Genomic DNA, 20,410 nt, shown 5'->3' with positions numbered 1-20,410 from the left:
TGCAATGAAACCGTAGAATCACGGTTTTCTTTACGTTAATCAAAAGATAATTAACAATGGTGTAGTCTCTAAATTTTGTTAGCAAACGTTGCAGTCCCCGGGGAGTGTGATCAAACAACAAAAAATCATCCGCGTAAGCAGACCATGAAATCTTAGTTCCCTCAACTGTGGGGGGCACAAAGGCAGCTGTTTCAATTTCTTTGCCAGCGTCTGATACGTACAGATCAAATATTGTAGGTGCGTATACGCACCCCTGACGTAAAGCATTTGTCGCGCTGATCGTCTGTGTGAGGATTCCCGAGTTACTTAAACGAACCCGTAACTTGGAGCCTTCATGCAGGTGATATAGTATTGTAAGTAAGTGCGGTGGTAGCCCCAATAGCTGTAGTTTCCCCCAAAGAATATTCCTGTCCACCATGTCAAAAGCCATGGTTAGGTCAATTGACGCCACATAGACTGGTGGACTCCCTTTTTTCCAAGCTTTCTGTTGTAATATATTCATAAACAGTCCCCCCACATCCGTGGCCACCTTTTTACGAAAACCAAATTGGAGGCAGGATAGTATCTTATTCGCCTCAGCCCATTCTTGAATGTGCTTCAGTACTAAGCCTGAACAGATCTTTGAATCCGCATCCAAGAGTGCTATAGGTCTATTGCTAGCGGGGGAAGTCCTGTCTCCTTTTTTGTAAATTGGCACAATGTAAGCAATATGCCAAGTGCTAGGAACTGCTCGAACTCTAACTATGTCCTTGAATAGGAGGAAGAGTATTTTAGCCCAAACAGTTACATTTCCCTTGAAGACAATATTTGTCAATCCATTAGGGCCAGCTGCCCTCGACGGAGAGGCCTTATCTATCAAAAGTTTAATATCACTTTTATCGAAATGGAAATTCCAGGGACTTTCTAAAACTGCTTTCTGCAAAGGAATTATATTCTAGGAGTTCTTATATACTAGACCGAAGTGGCCCTTCCACTGTTGTTCCGTTACCACGCAAGTTTGTATTTGTGCTTGTTGGACATTACGGTTGTTTATTAAGGCTCAGAAGGATCTGGAGGTCGGGTCCCTCAGAGCTGCCAGCATTGCTTCACAATCCCCCTGATACATCCTTATTCTATAGCCTTTAATTTGATTTTTCAATTTATTTCTGATTTTTCTCCCCAAAGCCTTTCTGTTAGTATCAGATAGATTATCTCTACGCATATGTCTCAATTCGCTTTGACACAGGTTTTTCAACTATCTCATTCCAGCGTCAAAGGTATGGAGATGATTTGACTTCCTTACATTTGCCTTTGCTACATATATATTTTGATTAATAGTTGTTAGTACATAGTGATCAAAATGGTCAACACAATACATAGAACATTTCTGCCCTAGACTAGTGTTTTGGAAGTCGAGTTGGAATACAGCGTTAAGGCGAACACCATTATCATTATGCCATGCAATACGAGTTCCAGCTTGATTGACCACATAAATATCAGTACACACCTAATTTTTCACTTCATGGTCCATGCCACTAAAACCAACCTCCAGAATCTTGTGATCGCTACATTTGGTTTCCCTTATACGCATAGAGCTAGCCAGATGACAAAGTGAGGCAGAGACAAAAACATAGTCTATTCTCGATGAGTATTTGTCATTGGACCAAGTATCTTTGTCTGCCATATCACTCCATAGCGTCACTACATTATTAAATCCCCAGTCCTCAAAGAAGCTGCCCCAGAGCTCACCCTGAGTGATTTTATTAGAGGAATCCCCTCTGGTTTGGTAGAGTTCCGATCCGAGGAGGCGCTTTCTTTCCATCTGAATAGGGATATTATCATTAAGGTCACCCGCGACTATCAAGACCGCCTCTGGTTGCAACAAAAAGACTTCTTCAATCATCTTCCCAAATAAAAGCAAAGAGTCGTTCAAATGGTTTTTAACATTCCAATAGACATTAGCTATCAAGACATGATTGGGCCCCACACTGTTGTCAAATTTGAAAAGCACAGCAAGGCACCAATTAGACAATCTAATCTTTTTTGTAACCATTGGGCCCCATTTGACATGTACTCCAATTGCCAAACCCCCAGCTGGCCTACCCACTTGTCCTTGTGTTGCTAGCTCAGAAATCACAATAAAACCATCAAAAACACAATAGGAGGTGAACCATGTCTCCTGCAAACAGAAAATTGCACATTTGGATAACATTTTACATATTTCTGTGGAGTTCATTAAAGACCAGTGCCCCCTCATGTTCCATGATACAAGGGTGAACAAAAATTCAATCTTAAATATTCGTTTTTAGACCCTGGAGCTGGACTATGGAGTCTCGAAGAGTAGAGACCAGCCAATCCAGTTATCTTGAGTACACTATGCAATCCTTTCCTGTAAACGCTGCCTTTACCTATATGAAAACACTACAGAATTTAAAGTAAATGTAAACTGACTACCTTATCTCATGTTGCGGCCTGGTACGACATACCCAGAAAAGAGCGGATTTACAGATTGTGCAGAGGAGCTATTGAAACACCTTGTCAGGCTCCAAGCTTCTAGGCGCAGGAGTGGCAAAAACCAACCACTCCCGCTGCAGTCTTGGCGCCTGCAAGACTAGGCTTACACAGGCCTCCACAACTCCAGCACGGATGAAGGGTTAGAGAATCGCTGGTCGGATACTTATGGGAGTTGAGGGTAACCGGAAAGAGGATTAAGAAGAGGTAGTGGATAGGTTGGGGAACATAGGGTAAGTTTAGAAACAGTACCACATAACCCTACAGCATAAATATGCTCCCACATGCATACATTTCCATCAATGATACAACAAACGGAAAACACCGGTCAGAACCAGTAAGGTCACTTAGCTCTGGTTATGAGTGCTGGCTGCTGGAGTGTCCTTGTTGACTCCTGCCTGTGTGATCTCAGGTCCGGTAACAGAAGCAGTTCAAATGTTGCAAAGAGAGCTTACATTAGTTTGCATGATAATGCCACGCATGGCTCACATGAGTTCATGCAGCTATGTCTGGCCATCTGCCTGGGAAGGGCGTTCATGCAACATGGGAGCCGCCTGTTGCTTTCAACAGGCAAGCATAGGACTCTGGGGGCTGCTACAACGTGGTTTGCTGTCTGCACGTGACTGTAAACATACAGCTTTTATAAGCTGGCCACACATGGCTTTAAACATGCGGCTGTGATAAACTGGCCATGCATGGCTATAAACATGCATTTAATAAGATGGCTGCACGTGGCTTTAAACATGCGGCTTTGGTAAACTGGCCGCACGTGGCTGTGATTGCATGCAAGCCGCACATGGCTCATTATGCATGCAGCGTGGTGCTTGGGATGTCCAATAGCTAGCACTCTGCCCCGGCAGTGGCAGCTGTCTACTGCGGTTTTGCCAGTGCGCTGTTCATACAGGGAGGGTTTTTCTAACAAGCATCTGTCTGCGCGAGGCACTTAGCTTTCTAGGAGACAGGTGGACTTTCCTGCTCAGGCTATGCCCCTTGCGCATGTTCCCCGGGTGTTCCTCTCCTCCTCTGTGCCTGTATTACTTATCTGTAGCGAGCGAGGGGCCAGAATGGAGATTCCTCAAGGTGTGGCCCCTGGCGGTGATCCCTGTGACCGAAGCTCTTCAAGATCCAACTTCTTAGGTCGGATTCTCGATCACAAGCCCCATGCTCTTGTCATTGTGCATGTGCCACTCCCAACGTGGCCTGCAAAATGTAGTTCCTGGCCCTACGGCTGCTGGGAAATGTAGTCCGGAGAGCTTTTCTCCTGCAATAAAGGCAGAGAAGCCTTTTATAAGGGTTAAATGTTTTTATTTGCCTTTGTGTCAAGTGAAATGGATGCCGCCTGTGCTTGCGTTTGCGGCACTAAGGAAGCAAAAGCCAGCCAGCTGTAGTAAACAAAAGCTACCACTGGGTGGCTTTTGCTTCATTGGTGGCAGATGCGAAGGATGGGGACCAGAGACTACAGGCAGGAAAGCTGCAGCTGCATCTCGGTAAGTGCTATTTTTTTTACAAAAAATAAGCACTAGCTGCGGAGGAGCCCGAAAAACTTAGAAATTAAACCGCAGCTTTTTAAACGTATTTATGTTTGCAGTAGGGGCATGGGCTCCAAGCTGAAGCTACCGCAAACATTAATACAACGTTGTTGTGTTTCAAAAACGCTTCGGTTTTTCTTTCTAAGTTTCTCAGGCTCCTCCCTATTCCGGGGGGAGCACCGGAGACCCAAAGTGAAAGCCAAGGCAGGCACAAACACAACACGGTTGTGTTTCCATGCCGCAGTGTTTCTGCTTACAGCAGCTTTCACTCTGGGGCTCTCGGGGTCCCCGTGGGGAGCACAAGAGCTCCAAAGTGAAAGCCGCTGCAGGCAGAAACAATGCAGGTGTTTAGAAATGCTGCAGTGTTTCTGCTTACAGCAGCTTTCACTCTGGGGCTCTCGGGCTCCCTCTGGGGAGCCCGAGAGCTCCAAAGTGAAAGCTGCTGCAGGCAGAAACACAACGCAGGTGTTTAGAAATGCCGCAGTGTTTCTGCTTACAGCAACTTTCACTCTGGGGCTCTCAGGCTCCCCGTGGTTGTTTAGAAATGCTGCAGTGCTTCTCACTGCAGCAGCTTTCGCGTGGAGTCTCCTGGTCTCCCCAACCCTGAGGGAGTGCAGGAGACCCCAAGCGAAAGCTGCCGCAGTGAGAAATACAACGTTTTTGGATTTATAAATGCTGCAGTATTTACAAATCCAAAAATGTTGTAATTCTTAATCAGGGTTGGGGGAGTCCAGGAGACTCCATGCGAAAGCTGCCGCTGTCAGAATAAAAACCTTGTTGTATTTGTGATTGCTGTGGTTTTCCAACAACGTTATATTTTTAATTGGTGCGCCTTTGGCTTTTTGCCTTCATTTTACGTTTTCTGTTCTTCCCTGGGCTTGGGGAGCACAGAAAACCTAAAATGATAGTGAAGGCAGCCTCCTCAGCTCTGCTCAGGCTGCAGTAAGCAAAAGCTCCCAGTAGGGGGCTTTTGCTGTTTGTTTAGTGCCGCAAATGCAGAGCCGAGGAGGCTGCCAGCAATCACAAAATGGATGCCCCCTAGTGATTGCAATTTTAAAGTTTGAGCTTCATTTGCTCGAAACTTTACATAGACACTTAAAAAATATATATATTTCACATATTTGTTTTATTACTGGTCATCTTTTTGGCCAATAATATTTTCTGACCGAACCATTCCTTTAATTTAGCCATGGGCCAATACAAAGCGTCGGCATAATACGGGAGGCAGTCCACCAGAGTGTGCTGGGATCCCTTGCCTTTGTTTCAAGTGTTTCTTTTGTCTGAAGCTCTTACACATGCTCCTTGAGGTCATCCCCACACTCAGACCACATGCACTCACGCCCTTAGTCCTGACAGTACTCACCCCCACACAGTAGGGCTTGGGTTTGGGTTTCTCTGGATGATTCTTATGGAAGGCTTTGACTGAAATCTAGGGGCATGGACGTTTTTGCACTGGCTCCTAGGGCCGGTCTTCCGGGCCAAATCCAACCCAGTCAATGAGATAATAAACCTGCCCATCTTTGTGTTGCTGGGAATTTAGGATAGCATGTACCTCGTATTCTTGGTACCCCTGCAGGGTTTGGCAGAGCAAATAGTGGAGCAAGCTGGTTTCACAGGGACCCATAGAATGTTGGAAGTATTTTTACTTGACAAGGGAGTGCCAAACACACTGCTACTGGATTGATCACATCTGTTATGGGAAATGGGCCTAGGTAGCATGGTTGTAGTTTACAGGGACCTTGTATTGAAATGTTTCGGGTGGACAACCAAACCCGATCCCCTTGCTTGTACTGTGTACTGTTTTGTCGCCTTTTGTTGGCGTATTGTTTGTATGTCTGTTTAGTGAAATCTAAATTAGTCTGGATGTCTGCCCAGTTTTTTTGTGCATATTGCGCTACCAATGTGGGTAAAGCTGCTTGAGGTATTGCTGTCGTCATGGGCAGAACCCTTGGATGAAATCTGTACACACTGTAAAAGGGGGTGTGTTTCTTGGAGCTGTGTACGGTGTTGTTGTATGCTATCTCGGCCAACCAAACAAACTGAACCCATGATGTCTCTGCGTTGGAGGCCTAACACTGCGGGTACTGTTCAAGTCTCTGGTTTACCTTCTCAGTTTGTCGGTCCGTCTCTAGGTGATATTCAGAATACAGTCTAACTTCCATGCCAGTCAGTTTGCAGAAAGCTTGCCAAAATAGAGATGTAAGTTACTGGCCTCTGTCTGTAATGACACAAGTTGGTAGACCATGTAGCCGTACCACATTATGTAGAAATAACTCGGCTACTTCTCCTGCTGTGGGAACTCCTGTACAAGGAGAGAAGTGACTAATTTTGGTGAGAGATTCCGCAATAACCATAATTGAGGTGTACTTTTGATCCATTGTGAAAGTGTGCCATGGAGCCGGTGGAGAGGGCAGTGGTCGGAGCATCCAAGCAGGTTTTTGGTGACTGGGCTTTTACCTGCCACAGGTTTCACATACAGACATGTTAAACCCGAGCATCTTGGTGCAAGATGGGCCACCAAAAATGTCAGGCTACATTCTTTTCAATTTTAGCGATTCCAGGGTGCCCAGCTAGCGAAGAATCATTGCAACACTGCATGGCCTCCTTCCTTAAAGCAATAGTTTGTTCAGAAATATTATTGGCCAAAAAGATGCCCAATAATAAAACAAATATGTGAAATATATATTTTTTTTAAGTGTCTATGTAAAGTTTCGAGCAAATGAAGCTCAAACTTTAAAATTGCAAGCACTAGGGGGCATCCATTTTGTGAAATGGATGCCGCCTGTGCTTGCGTTTGCGGCACTAATGCAGCAAAAGCCAGCCAGCTGTAGTAAACAAAAGCTACCACTGGGTGGCTTTTGCTTCATTGGTGCCGGACGCAGAGGAAGGGGACCAGAGACTACAGGTGGGAAAGCTGCAGCTGCATCTCGGTAAGTGCTATTTTTTTACAAAAAATAAGCACTAGCTGCAGGTTTTTTCTATGTTTTCCAGGCTGGAGGAGCCCGGAAAACTTAGAAATGAAACCGCAGCTTTTTAAACGTTGTATTTATGTTTGCGGTCCAAGCTGAAGCTACCGCAAACATAAATACAACATTGTTGTGTTTCAAAAACAGTTCGTTTTTTCTTTCTAAGTTTCTCAGGCTCCTCCGATGCGGAGGAGCCTGAGAAACTTAAAAAGAAAAACCGAAGCATTTTTGAAACACAACCGCGTTGTGTTTGTGCCTGCCGTGGCTATCACTTTGGGTCTCCGGTGCTCCCCTGGGGGAGCACCGGAGACCCAAACTGAAAGCCAAGGCAGGCACAAACACAACACGGTTGTGTTTCCAATGCTGCGGTGTTTCTGCTCACAGCAGCTTTCACTCTGGGGCTCTCAGGCTCCCCGGGGGGACCTGGGAGCTCCAAAGTGAAAGCCGCTGCAGGCAGAAACACAACGCGGTTGTTTAGAAATGCTGCAGTGTTTCTGCTTACAGCAGCTTTCACTCTGGGGCTCTCGGCCTCCACGGGGGGAGCCCGAGAGCCCCAAGTGAAAGCTGCTGTAGGTAGAAACACAACGTGGGTGTTTAGAAATGCGCTTTCGCGTGGAGTCTCCTGGACTCCCCCAACCCTGAGGGAGTGCAGGAGACTCCCAGCGAAAGCTGCCGCAGTGAGAAATACAACATTTTTGGATTTGTAAAAGCTGCAGTATTTACAAATCCAAAAACGTTGCTATTCTGAATGCAGCAGTTTTCGCTGGGAGTCTCCTGGACTCCCTCAGGGTTGGGGGAGCCCAGGAGACTCCATGTGAAAGCTGCCGCTGTCAGAATAACAACGTTGTTGTATTTGTGATTGCCATGGTTTTCCAACCACGGCAATTACAAATACAACAACGTTATATTTTTAATTGATGCGCCTTGGCTTTTTGCCTTCATTGCCTAAAATGAAAGTGAAGGCAGCCTCCTCAGAGCCGAGGAGGCTGCCTGCAATCACAAAATGGATGCCCCTAGTGATTTCAATTTTAAAGTTTGAGCTTCATTTGCTCGAAACTTTACACAGACACTTAAAAAATATATATATTTTACATATTTGTTTTATTATTGGCCATCTTTTTGGCCAATAATATTTTTGACAAAACCATTCCTTTAATTTAGCCATGGGCCAATACAAAGCATCGGCATAATACGGGAGGCAGTCCACCAGAGTGTGCTGGGATCCTTTGGCACTCCAGTCTCTTAATTCTCTGGATGACATAGCTTTCTGCACATCCTCAAATACACTGGGCCTACCCACCACTCCTATGATTTGAGCTGCTGGGATGATAGGACGCGTCTCACCCAACCCCTTTTTCTTCTGGTTCTGGATATCGAGACAATATGTCTGCTTTTTTGTTGTCTGTCCCGGGTGGGTAGGTTATAAGAAAATTATAGTCTGCGAAGAACAGCACACAACAGAGCTAACGAGGGATGAACTGTAAATTATGGTGGTCAGTCATGACCGTGACCATGTGACGAGCTCCCAGGAGACAGATCCTCCATTGATCAAATGCGGATTTGATGGCTAACAACTCACTGTCAGCTATTGTGTAATTAGCTTCTGCTGGAAACAGTTTGCGTGAATGACTAGCTAAAGGGTGTAACAAGCGGGTCTTAGGATCCCGTTGGGATAGAACTGCCTCTAGTGCATAGCTGGAAGCATCAGTCTCCACCACGAAGGGCTGGGCCAGATCCGGGTGTCTGAGAACTGGTGCCGAAGTAAACGCTAACTTGAGTTGCTGGAACCCGCGTACAGCAGAATCATCCCATAGGAATGCTCACCCTTTTCTGAGTAAGGCGGTAATTGGAGTTACCAGCTCAGAGAGGTTTTCGATAAAATGCTGATAAAAATTAACAAATCCTAAAAAGGATTGTACATCCTTAACTGAAGTGGGAGCTGGCCAATCCAAGACAGCTTATACTTTTCATTGGTGCATCTGCACCCCAGATGGAGTGAGGAAATACCACGGGAATTCTACTGTAGTACAGTGAAATTTGTTTTTTTCCAATTTAGCAAACAGATTGTGTTCTCTGAGTCGTTGGAGCACAGCTTTCACATGTTTCACATGGTCTTGCATAGTCTGAGAATATATTAGGATGTCATCAATATATACCACAGCAAACACCTATTCGTGAAGGACCTCATCTAGGAAGTGCTGGAAGGCCATGGGTGCATTGCAAAGGCCAAACGGCATGACCTGATACTCATAAAGGCCGAACTTTGTCCAGAAAGCCATTTTCCATTCATCTCTGGCTCGCACCCGCACTAGGTGATAAGGACACTTAACGTCTAACTTGGCTTATTCTGATGCAACATGCGCATGATCCAATAGGACTGGTATCAAGGGTAGAAGATACTGTTCTTTTATTGTAATGCGGTAGTCTATGCAGGTTCTCAAGTCACTGGTCTTCTTATGCACGAAGAACAGCAGCAACATAAATGGGGTTGGAGTTGGAGTGTCTGATAAAACCACTACGCAAATTGATATCGATGTATTCTCCAACATGGGGTCTGGCATGGATTCACATGCTCATGAATATTCTCTGTCGGCTGGCTGGGAATCCTCTGTAAAAGAAAAAACTGTTTCATTTTTGTTCCCAAACTGTCTTTCTCCTATGAACCAATCACTGAGCCCTGCGTCATACTGCCACCAGCCAATGACTGCCCTCTAACCAAGCCCCTCCTCTGGCAGCCATCTTCAGATTTTTACCACACATTCAAGTGTTGGAGTCCTCACATTTCACTCTTCGAGCTATCTGCATTCTTTCACGTTTGTTGCTAGGAAAACTCTTTTTTTCGGTTCAAGTGAGTTTGTTTGCTCCATCGCTTATCCTTCCAATTAACGGAGACCCATTTTTGGCATCTTTCATTGCCCTTCAAGGGCAGAAATCGTCGAGTGTTCTTCTTGGAAGCTTCCAGAAGTCTTCAGGCGTACACCGTGCCGGATCATGTCAGAGGAGAAGAAGGGCGCAGCTTCCCTCTTCAAGCTGTGCACCAACTGCGGTTTGCAGAATGCATTTTTGGATGACAAGCATTCCCAGTGCCTGTATTGTCTACACCCGGTGCATACAGAAGAAGATTGTGAGATCTGCTGTGGCTTCACCAGGCGCACGATGAAGGATCGACATGTCCAGTTGGTGGCGCGGCTCAAGACCAGGGCCTCTAACCAAGGTGATCCTCAGGGGCATGCCTCTTCTGGATCTAGCCAACCTGAGCGGGCTTGTAAGTCCTTTGAGGGTGCTCCAGCCGTGAGGGCTGAACACAAGGCCAAGCACCACGAGTCCGCTTCTGTCGGGGTTGCCACGCAAGTGGGTCCCTCAACAGTCAGGGCATGTCTTTAGACACCACTCCAGCTCTTCATCCAAGAGGAAGTTAGCTACCCCGGGAAGCTGTGGAAAACACCAGAGAAGGCCAAGCAGGGCAAGGTGCCCGTTCCACCCGTGAAGGAGAAGGCCAAGCAGGACAAGGTGTCCGAGATGCCCATGAAGGAGAAGACCAAGATGGCCGACCTGTGTTTGAAGGCCCATCAACCTCCTCGATCGAGTGGTGGTGGTCTCCCATTCGAAGGCAAAAGGGGCTGGCCCCGTCCAGGGTGCCCTTGCAGCAGCCATAGTGCCTCTCCCTGCCAGGTGAGAGTATTCATTTAAGCCAATAGAAAAGACTCTGGAGAAGAGGATGCCAAAGCTTAGCCCGGGACCGACCCCTCAGGACCCAAAGAAGGGGGGATGTGGAGAAGAACTCCAAGACAATGACATTTCTTCATCTAACAAGAGGGAGACACTTTCCGTCCGCACCATTCACGGTGTTGACGATGACAATGGGAACGTCAACGAGATGCCCGTCAATGGGGATGATGGCATGGGCACAGGGCCCAGTGACCCTGTCCCTCAGGTGCCACCTAGAGACTTGTCGCAGGATATCCTCTCGAAACTCAACACACTGGTGTTGGAGATTCTGAAAGGATTGCTGACGGCTCTGCTAGCACTAGCGGCACCACCGGTAGTCTCAATGACACTGGGGTAGCCACCAGCGAAGAAGAAGAGGAGACACCCTACGCCTCCATTCCAACCGTCGCTGCCCTCCCCCTCTAGTGGGACGGGACGGACATGGCGACACCGTATACGGACAATGACGAAGGAATGGGAGAGCTTCTCCACCGGACAAAGTGGGATCTTTTCATTCCATGATTGCCCGGGCGTCAGAGCTTTTCCAGCTCACCCTGGAGGAGAAGAAGGAGGGTTTCCTGTACAAAAGCCGGGAGGCGAAGAGGAAGACTATCCTGTTGGTACCGCTCCTGGTCGAAATCTGGCCCCAGCGAATAGAGACCGGCTTGAGAAAAAGTACCGGGTGCCGGGGTCTACGACTCTCAGGTTGACACATTCTTACTTACATTGGGTCAGTTGTTACATTGGGTCAGGTGTTACATACATTGGGTCAGGTGTTACATTGGGTCAGGTGTTATATACATTGACATGTTCTTAGGTCAGGGGTTACATAGATTGACTTATTTTTACATACATTGGGTCAGGTGTGGCACATATCTAGTTAGTAAGGGTTTTGGTGTGCCATGATTGGTTTTATTTGAGATACAGACAATTTAGCCTTAACCTTAATTGCAGCCTTTGGAAAAGGCCCCAACCAAGATGGAAGTGCTCAGCCTAAGTTTTGATTGGCTGGTGATTGTTTATAGGAAGGACAGTGAACATTCTAAACTGCCTTTCATCATCGAAGCCCAGCTGAGAGGCCGTGTGAAAAGCTGCCCCTGCTTAACTTGATCAGGGGTTTCAAGTTTCAAGCGGTGGAGCGGCTTCTTAGAGTAATAAACTGGAAAAGAGTTTGGATTTCGTTTTGGATACAGGACAGGAGTGAGAAGATTCCATTATCAGTGAGAAGAACTTTTCTGAGACTCATTCATGAGATAAGTGCTTTCTAATAATTTTTAAGTGGAAGGAAACTTAAATACAGAACTATCTTAGTCTTATGTAATTTTTGTAAAAGGTAAATTTAATCGAAAAGGTTCACAAGTGCGAGCAAGTTCATCGTATCCACGCAAAACTGTAATGCGCGTGCATGCTTTCATAAGCTACATGAGTCAACTGCGCGTGTGCGCGTGTTTGCTACGGGAATTAATCGCACGTGTGAGAGAACTTTGCTACTGGAACTAAAGCGCGTGTGCGTGTTTTCTGCTACGTGGACCTATAGCGCATGTACGTGTTTACTGCTACTGGAACTAAAGCGCGTGTATGTGTTTTCTGCTACGTGGAACTAAAGCGCGGGTACGTGTTTTCTGCTACGAGAAACAATCACGCATGTGCGTGTTTTTTGCGACGTGGACGTAAAGCGTGTGTGCGTGTTTTTTGCTACGTGGAATTTTAGCGCGCAAGCGTGAATTTTACTACGTGAATTCCCTTCGCAAGTTTCAAGCTCTACATCTTTAAGAGACTAATATTAGCATACAAAAAATGTTTACCAGATTGGATTTCGTTGGAACTTCCTTACTTCATCTCGAACTAAAAAAGTTTGTAAAAGTAAAAGAAGATTATGAAGTTACTGGGAAAGACTGTTAATGCATTCAAGGACCTATCTAAGAAGGCTGAATGATCCTTAAGCTTTCCTGGCAACTAGTAAGGAAGTCTTTTCTATTAAATCACTTCTCAGGGCATTTTCAGGAGAAGTATCAGGTATGGTCTTTTTAACTATTTAGTAAAGGATATAGTTCGTAAGGTCAGTGACTCAATGAGTAATTGTGGTGCTGTATATGCTTTTGTCTCAACTACAGGTGAGGAACCAGCTAGTCAATAGCGTCCAGCCTGGTGTTTGTTATTTTATCCACTTTTCCCCCTTTCCCCTAGAATGTGGTAAACTGAGCTGAAAAAAAATTTGGAGCTCAGAGTGCTACATTTTAGGTGGATTGTCCGGGGGTTCAGCAGCTTCCGCAGACGCAAGATCAGAATCTCAGCCTGACAACGCCCAAGTGCCTGCAGTCTCAACCGTCGCCGGTTTCGGTGGCCGCCAGGAAGAAGTCGTCGAGTTCATGGTCTGTACCCCCGCACAACAAAAGGAAGAAATTGGATTCTATGGGTAGAAAGGTAATCTACTCAGCGGCGACCATGGTAAAGGCGGCCAACGCCTTAGCGATCATGGCCATATACGACCAGGAGCATTGGTACAAGATGGCTCTGCTCCTGGATTTCCTCCCTGACGACAAACGGGTCGAGGCTTTGGAGATCCTCCAGGAAGGGAAGGGGGCGTCTGACCACACCATAACGGTGGCACTGGACATTGCGGACACAGCCTTTCACCAGATGGGCACCAGTGTTTGTGTTCGCCGTCGTGGCTGGCTCCAGGCCACCAATTTCAGGCAGGAGGTCCAGACGAGGGTCTTGGACATGCCGTTTGACGGGGACAACCTGTTTGGGAAAGGCGTTGATGAATCCCTCTAGGGCGTAGGCCATCAACACCAACACAAAGACACCCCGTGCCTTGAGCACTCTGCAGCAACACTGGCCGTCTTTTCGTTCCTCAGGAGGGAAGTCTATCAGGTCTTCGAAGGGTTTCGGCAGGGGCTCATCCTCTTACCGCCAACCCTCCCATTCCTCAACCCAGGAAGCCAACAGGGGTTGCTCCAAGGCCTTCGGAGGTGGGTGCCATTGTCGCCAAGGCTCCCAGGGCGTCGCAACGACCGCCAAGCAGAACTGATCATGCCAGGACATCAGGCCCCCACCCATGCACCCTGGTGGGAGGCCAGCTGTCGAACTTTGTCAACACGTGGGGGACCAGCTCCACTGATTGATGGGTTCTGGATGCTCTTTCAACGGAAGTGTGCACGAATACCTCCAGTGGCCCGACAGGAACAACACATACCTCAGCTGCTGCTGGAAGTTAGGGCCATGTTAAAAAAAAGGGGTGATACAGCTAGTTCCAAAGTGACTCCGGAGCTCCGGAATTCACTCAAGATACTTTCTCGTAAGAAAAAAGACCAGGGGCTGGGGGCCCATCCTCGACCTACGACGGCCCAACAAGTTCATAAAGTCCCAGAAGTTCAGGATGGTTATGCTGCAGCAGGTGCTCGGCGAGCTGGAGGAGCGGGTCTTTTTGTCCTTGAACTGGTAATGCTTCCCTTGAATGACAAAGCGCATAAACTTGTGGTGTCCTTTTGTGTGTGGGGACGTGGAAATATGTGTCCTCTAGATCCACAGACGTTGCCTGCAAAATGTAGTTCCTGGCCATAGGGCTGCTGGGAAATGTAGTCCGGAGAGCTTTACTCCTGCAATAAAGGCAGAGAAGCCTTTTATAAGGGTTAAATGTTTTTATTTGCCTTTGTTTCAAGTGTTTCCTTTGGCTGCAGCTCTTACACATGCTACTTGAGGTCACCCCCACACCCAGACCACATGCACTCACACCCTTATCCCTGACACACCTAGACATTTGTTAACAGACTGCCCCACCTTGCTAACACTATATGCGAAAGGTTATTAAACATTAGGGTATGATTTAAATTTTAATTTTAAATAAAGTGACCAGTTTTGGTCTCTTTTATACTCAGGGAATAATTTGGTTATGAATGTTACTATGTTTTATGTTTGGAAAATAATTTTAAAGCAATATCTCAAGAGGAAGGTGTCCTGTACGATCCAATATGAAATAGTTTTTATATATTGTGGAAACGTGCTAAAGTTGATTGATCTAAGATTACATTGTTTTTATATTGAAGAAATATCTTAAAAGTTAATAAGATGCATTGGTTGTATTATGTTAATAGAAAGAGTCTTAGATATCTCTGGTTTGGCAGAACAGTGTTTGCTTTGGCTACGTTTTTGGTGTAATGTGCATGCCTATTTAATATTATTAATGCTATTAATCATTTTCAGTAGTAAGGCTGAAAATATTCCCCTTTTATGTACTCCAATTCCCCCAACACCCACACACTTGTATTTTTAGAACCTCGCGCTCAGTCATACACATACTCACATGCTCTGTCACACTGCCAAGTCACAATTTGTGCTCTCCGGTGCCTGCCAAACTTCAAATCATACTCCCAACTCACACCTTACGCTCCCCAATTCCTCCCGCAGTATACAGTCCTTCATTCATGCATGCTTCTTCTGCATCCTTTCTCACACTCACATTCTATCACACCCTCCCTCATCCTTTTTCCCAATCTGCAGCTTACTGCCTCTTTCCGGCCAACCCCTCTGCTTTTGGCCCACTACTACCCATGAGCCCACGCTCCTTCCACTTTCTGTACCTCTGCTCCCTCTCTGATTTCTGGCCCACTGCCCCACTGAATCCGCTCTGCTCTCTTGCCCACCACTCCCTCCTCTGACCCACTGCTCTCCTTCTCATCTCCTTTTGCTTTCTTGCCTACCACTCCACAGCTCACCCATCACTCACCCTCTCCTTTCTCTCACATATTGTGACCATTTTTTTATTTTTGAAAAATGTAGATTTTGGAAGAGATCCTCAAAAAATGGGGCAGAGAATGTGCTGTTTTTAGATAACCCATTTTTGGAAATGAGCAGTCCACCTTATTCTCAAAGGTGAACTGCACATTTCCATGGGGCTGAGCTGTAGCACAAATGATGTGCTGGCCAGCCGACTTGAATACATTTGTGTTGGGAGCGCTCTCTCGACAATGGTCTACAGGCCCCCCGTGCATTTTACCATGATTGGCCCTTAAGGGTCCTGACACTGTAAAATGCAACCCAAAAAACAATTTTCTATCCCATTTGGGGAACAGAAATGCAAGTGAGACAGCAGACTTAAAAAGTCAGTAGGTTCAGTAAAGACCCTGTAATGCAGTGGCACCCCCTCGTGGACCTATTTAAAGTGGGCACATAGGGTTGCCTACAATTTCTGCACAATTAAAAGGGCATCTTGTTTGTCAATTTGGGATGCGCTTTTAAATTTGCAGAAATGCCCCCTGATTTGCGCAAAGAGGTGAAAAAGGACATCTGAAGTGTCCTTTCAGATGTCCTTTGTGGATCAGATTGCGCTTTTTTTGCACAAGTGATGAGATGTGACAGCGCATTTCATTTCTTGAGTAAAAAAAAAAGAGTTGAGAAACTGGCCCCTTGAGTATTTTTTTAATTGTTTTGCACAAACTGCCATTTTTGTTGGTGTTTTTGCTAATACAGCAATGTTTGCACTTTTTAAAAAAAACTGCAGTTTTTCCGCAGCATTTTGCGGCATCGCAAAATCGCTATAACCAGGAGGGTCTGATTATAAGGTATCTGATAAACTGTGTTCAATTGTTGATAGGCCTACATTTTATAAAATTGTTATTACCCGTTAAGAAAAAAATAACTTAGTTTGAACTCTAATTAAACGTATATTTTATGTTCATGCACAGTTGTCTTGAGACCAGGATTGCAAGAGTCAGAGCTTTGTAACATAGGCCTGTTATCAATCACTGCAAATAAGCCATCAATGGGATTAAAAGACACAGTTAGGTGTACCTTGAAAAATAATCCTGTATGTGAAATATATAATATTAATATATTAATAATAAGATGAATACACTCCAATCCAGGAATGTCATGGGCCTATATTTTTGGTTTTAAAATGATGGCCTCCCTGCAATGACATTGATGGATGCCTGGCAACTTCAGATGAACACATGCCTACACAAATGCTGACATCTGACTTTGCAGAGCAATAATGCCTTGTAAAATGTTTATTTGTCCACCAAGGAGCCTATTAAAGGGGTATTTTGTTTTAAAGTAAGCAGATGTCTTTGCTAATATTAGAACCATAGAAACACATATAATCGAAGCTGAATTGACAGCAAAATGTGTACCAAAGAAATGTATTTAAAGTGACAAATAATGACATACATGATCGGCTTTTAACCCTTGCTACAATTTGAAAATTGAGAATTGATTTAAGTTTGGTAAAGGATACCTAGCCACATAAGTAGAATATGTTAATATATATGAATTATTAATGTTTCAACATTTTAATAATTATGTTACGCATGTAGTTGCAGAAACATGAAGGATATCTGTGAATACTGAATTTTCCAGTGACTTTGAATATATAGTTCTTATTAATGGAAAAAGTCCATTAAAGAGATTATAAAAGAAAGTCATATTATAGTCCAGTCTATCATAATTACACAGTGGATAGCTAACTTACAGCTAAATGCATCCACGTATGACCTAGTACATCTACATCAGCAGCCACCTCTCCTTCAAGGAGCTCAAAGAAGGGAGATACAAAAGCCTTGGCACCAACTTTTTCTCCTGCACAAAACCAAGTCATTCCTCCAAGCAAAGAACTTCAAATCTGCTGGGCAAGCCTTGCTCCTCTTGCACCTAGCTGGTGGCAATGCCTTTCTGGAAAGCCTTCAGGCGACCAACCTACCACCCCTAAGATATGCTCAAAATGCTTCAGCATGACTCCACAACTTCGATCACATCACCCTGGCCCTCATCAAACTGCAGTGGCTCCGACTACAACGTACCACCTCCAAAACCTCCTGTATTATCTACACACCCATCACCCTCAAGTCCCCAAACAAAATTGCTGCAAATGTCCACATCTGCGCCCTGAGGCCTTCGGGCATGTGGCACGGTATATACAAATTCAAATAAATAAACAAATCTCCAGAAGCCTACGATCTGACAGAAGCAGACCTTCAGCTCTGTCAGTGAAAGAAGGCAAGAACAGGAGACAGACCTTCTCTCTCTATGTCCCCAGACTCTGGAGCCTCATCCCCATAAACACTAGACTACTGCATTGTGTCTACATTTCAGGAAGGAGCTCAAGACCCTCCACATCAAGGAATATGTCCTCACCAACACACACACACACACACACACACTCTCCCCACTCCCACCCTTACATGAGACTGGGAAATCTGTTCTTCCTTTTCCTTCCCCTGGTTGCTTGTCGATTCCATGTTTTCAAATTGACCTCATTCCACTCCCCCGTTGTTATCTACCACCTTGATTGTATTGAACCCTGGGTTTTTAGATTTGAGACCTTGCTGGGAATGGGATCAGCACTTCTTGGGTTTTGTAGTGGGCCCTGGAGTAGTGGCCTTGTAGTTGGAGTCTGGATCTGGAAGATGACGGGACCAGGAACGCAGGGCAGGAAATCAGGAAGAGTGTCTCCAGAGTCTTGTCAGGGACCCTTATTTATAATGCATAATGACATCATCAAAGTATAGGCTGGGCAGGGTTAACTAAGCACGCCTCTAAACTACTTGGATTTGACAAGGGTGCTACTCCCCGCCTTGCTCTCAACTGGTTGGATTTCCAAGGGAATGCTGTCAGATTTATGAGGTGAATTTTACAATGTCCAACAACTCCCACTTTTACTTTACTTCAAATCTGATTTTGCCAAAAACATACATTTATACAATTGCAATCTCTTAGCAAATTTTATACACAGGTTACACATTTTGTGCAGCACATATCAGTCCAATGCTCCAGCCTGTGGGACCTTGTTTTGCCCTTCTGATGCATTTTGGTATTTTTGACCATGAAAGATTCGGCCTAAAATTCACATGATGCGAATTATCCCAAGGGATGTATGTACAAAAATGTATGTTTGCAACATTGATACTTTCCTGTTTATCCTCAATACTTTGCCCTTTCTGTCCACAATGTGTCAGTGAATTCTACCATTGTCTCAAAAGAAAGCACAAAAAAACACTTTTAAACTGCAAAATGTTTGCAATTTTTCAAAGTCTTGCTGCAGAGATAAGAAGTCTTTAAAGTTTATTCCTGAAATAGTCTTTGGGAACAAATGGCAGTCCCTTTCTCCCTGTGTCAGTTTTTTTTCTTTCAACTGCTGCCAACTATCATTTCCTTCAGAGCATGGTGGGGGTTTATCCCTTGATCAAAATGTTATTGCCCCTTCACACTTCTGACTTCCTTCCATGGGAGCTTCATTGTCAGGGTCCCAGCAGAGACGAAAGTCTGTTAAACCCTATAATTATCAGGGGGTTGTCAGTATCTGCTGAGAGAGTGCCCTCCTATTGGTGCCACCCCTCCAAGCAGAAAACCTGTTTTTCAACTCGCAACTCCAGCCACCATAGTTTTAACCTTTATTTTTCTGATCTTAGATCCAGAATTCAAACAAACCTGTTGCATATATAACCGATTGTATATAGTCTCACCAGCAACAAACCCCTTCATATTGCTAAAGACTGGCAGGCTTTCAATCACCAGTGTACTGTTCCAACACACAGGCATTTGTTTTTCGTTAGTTTGCAAAGGCCCACCTTTTTACACGTGGTACAGCCGGCCTTCCTTCTTAAATTCAACTTTTCATCTCCTGCAGATTCACACACTGCCTTGCAGCTATAGTTATTCTCTTGAATGCTGGAGTTGTTCTGCAGCACGGATATATTGAAACAGACATGGCTCAGCCAGTTAGAGTCTCCCACTGAACAGCTGAGTTTTGGATACTTTTGCAAAGAAAATGAGCGCGTTTCCCGTGTAAGTAAAAGTGAAGTTCCTGGTTGATTCTTTAGAGTTGATTTGACAGGGCTTGTCAATTCAGAATCATGCCTGGTTTCACTGAGGCATATTGAGACACACAGAGCTTGGTAAGGCTTGTTAATCACAGTGACTTTAAGGAACAGATAAAATTAGTGTCACAGCTGCACATTTTAAAGAGAAAAACTGGTTTCTTTTCAATGGAGATTTTGGCTTTTTGCAGCAAAGCAACGCTGCTTTTTCCACTTTCTTCCTTTTGTTTATGTCAGAACCCACTGGCAATCTTCTTCAATGTACCCCTAGTTCCATCCTGCCCGATGTGTGCTTGGCAGGACGGTGCAGCCATTTTTGTTGTTGTTGCAAACTGCAGTTTTGAGCCATGATGCCCACAGGAGCCAGCGCAGCCATTTGGCTGTTTCTACGCAAATGCATCTTAGTGATGGTGGGAAATGCTTTGGAGTGGGTCAATATATCCCACACATCATTAAGTGTTCCATTGCTTCCCAAAGTGTGGTATGTGTTCAATAAATAATGGTTACATTATTATTTTCCAAATTAAGCAAAGAGGAGGATTGATGTGGGTGTGAGTAAGTGAGGGAAGTGATCACAAGCTCTATCCAATCCAAAACTGCTGTGTCAAACAATGCTGCATGGGTCATTTTATGGGTATTTACAGTCAAACACATAGCAAGAAAGAGAATGTTTATTGGGAAAGCACAACGGAATAATTTCTGTTTGAGAAAAGAAAAGTGGATGGTCTCTCCATCTGGAAGAGGCTGATGGAAATTCTCTTATGAAGACGTTTTTTTCTATAAGGAGTGGAATTCAGAAGCCTTTTCAAAGAGAGAACCACATTGCCTGATAAGGATTTGGGAACAGGTGTACAGAGTGACTGGAAGAACCTTGTTTATGGTGTTCCTTGGATCTGTTGAT

Source organism: Ambystoma mexicanum, chromosome 10 (genome assembly GCF_040938575.1).
Source record: "Ambystoma mexicanum isolate Mex_15411 chromosome 10, UKY_AmexF1_1, whole genome shotgun sequence".
In the NCBI taxonomy this organism is placed as follows: Eukaryota; Metazoa; Chordata; class Amphibia; order Caudata; family Ambystomatidae; genus Ambystoma; species Ambystoma mexicanum.
Note: the sequence above shows the minus strand (reverse complement) of the source record.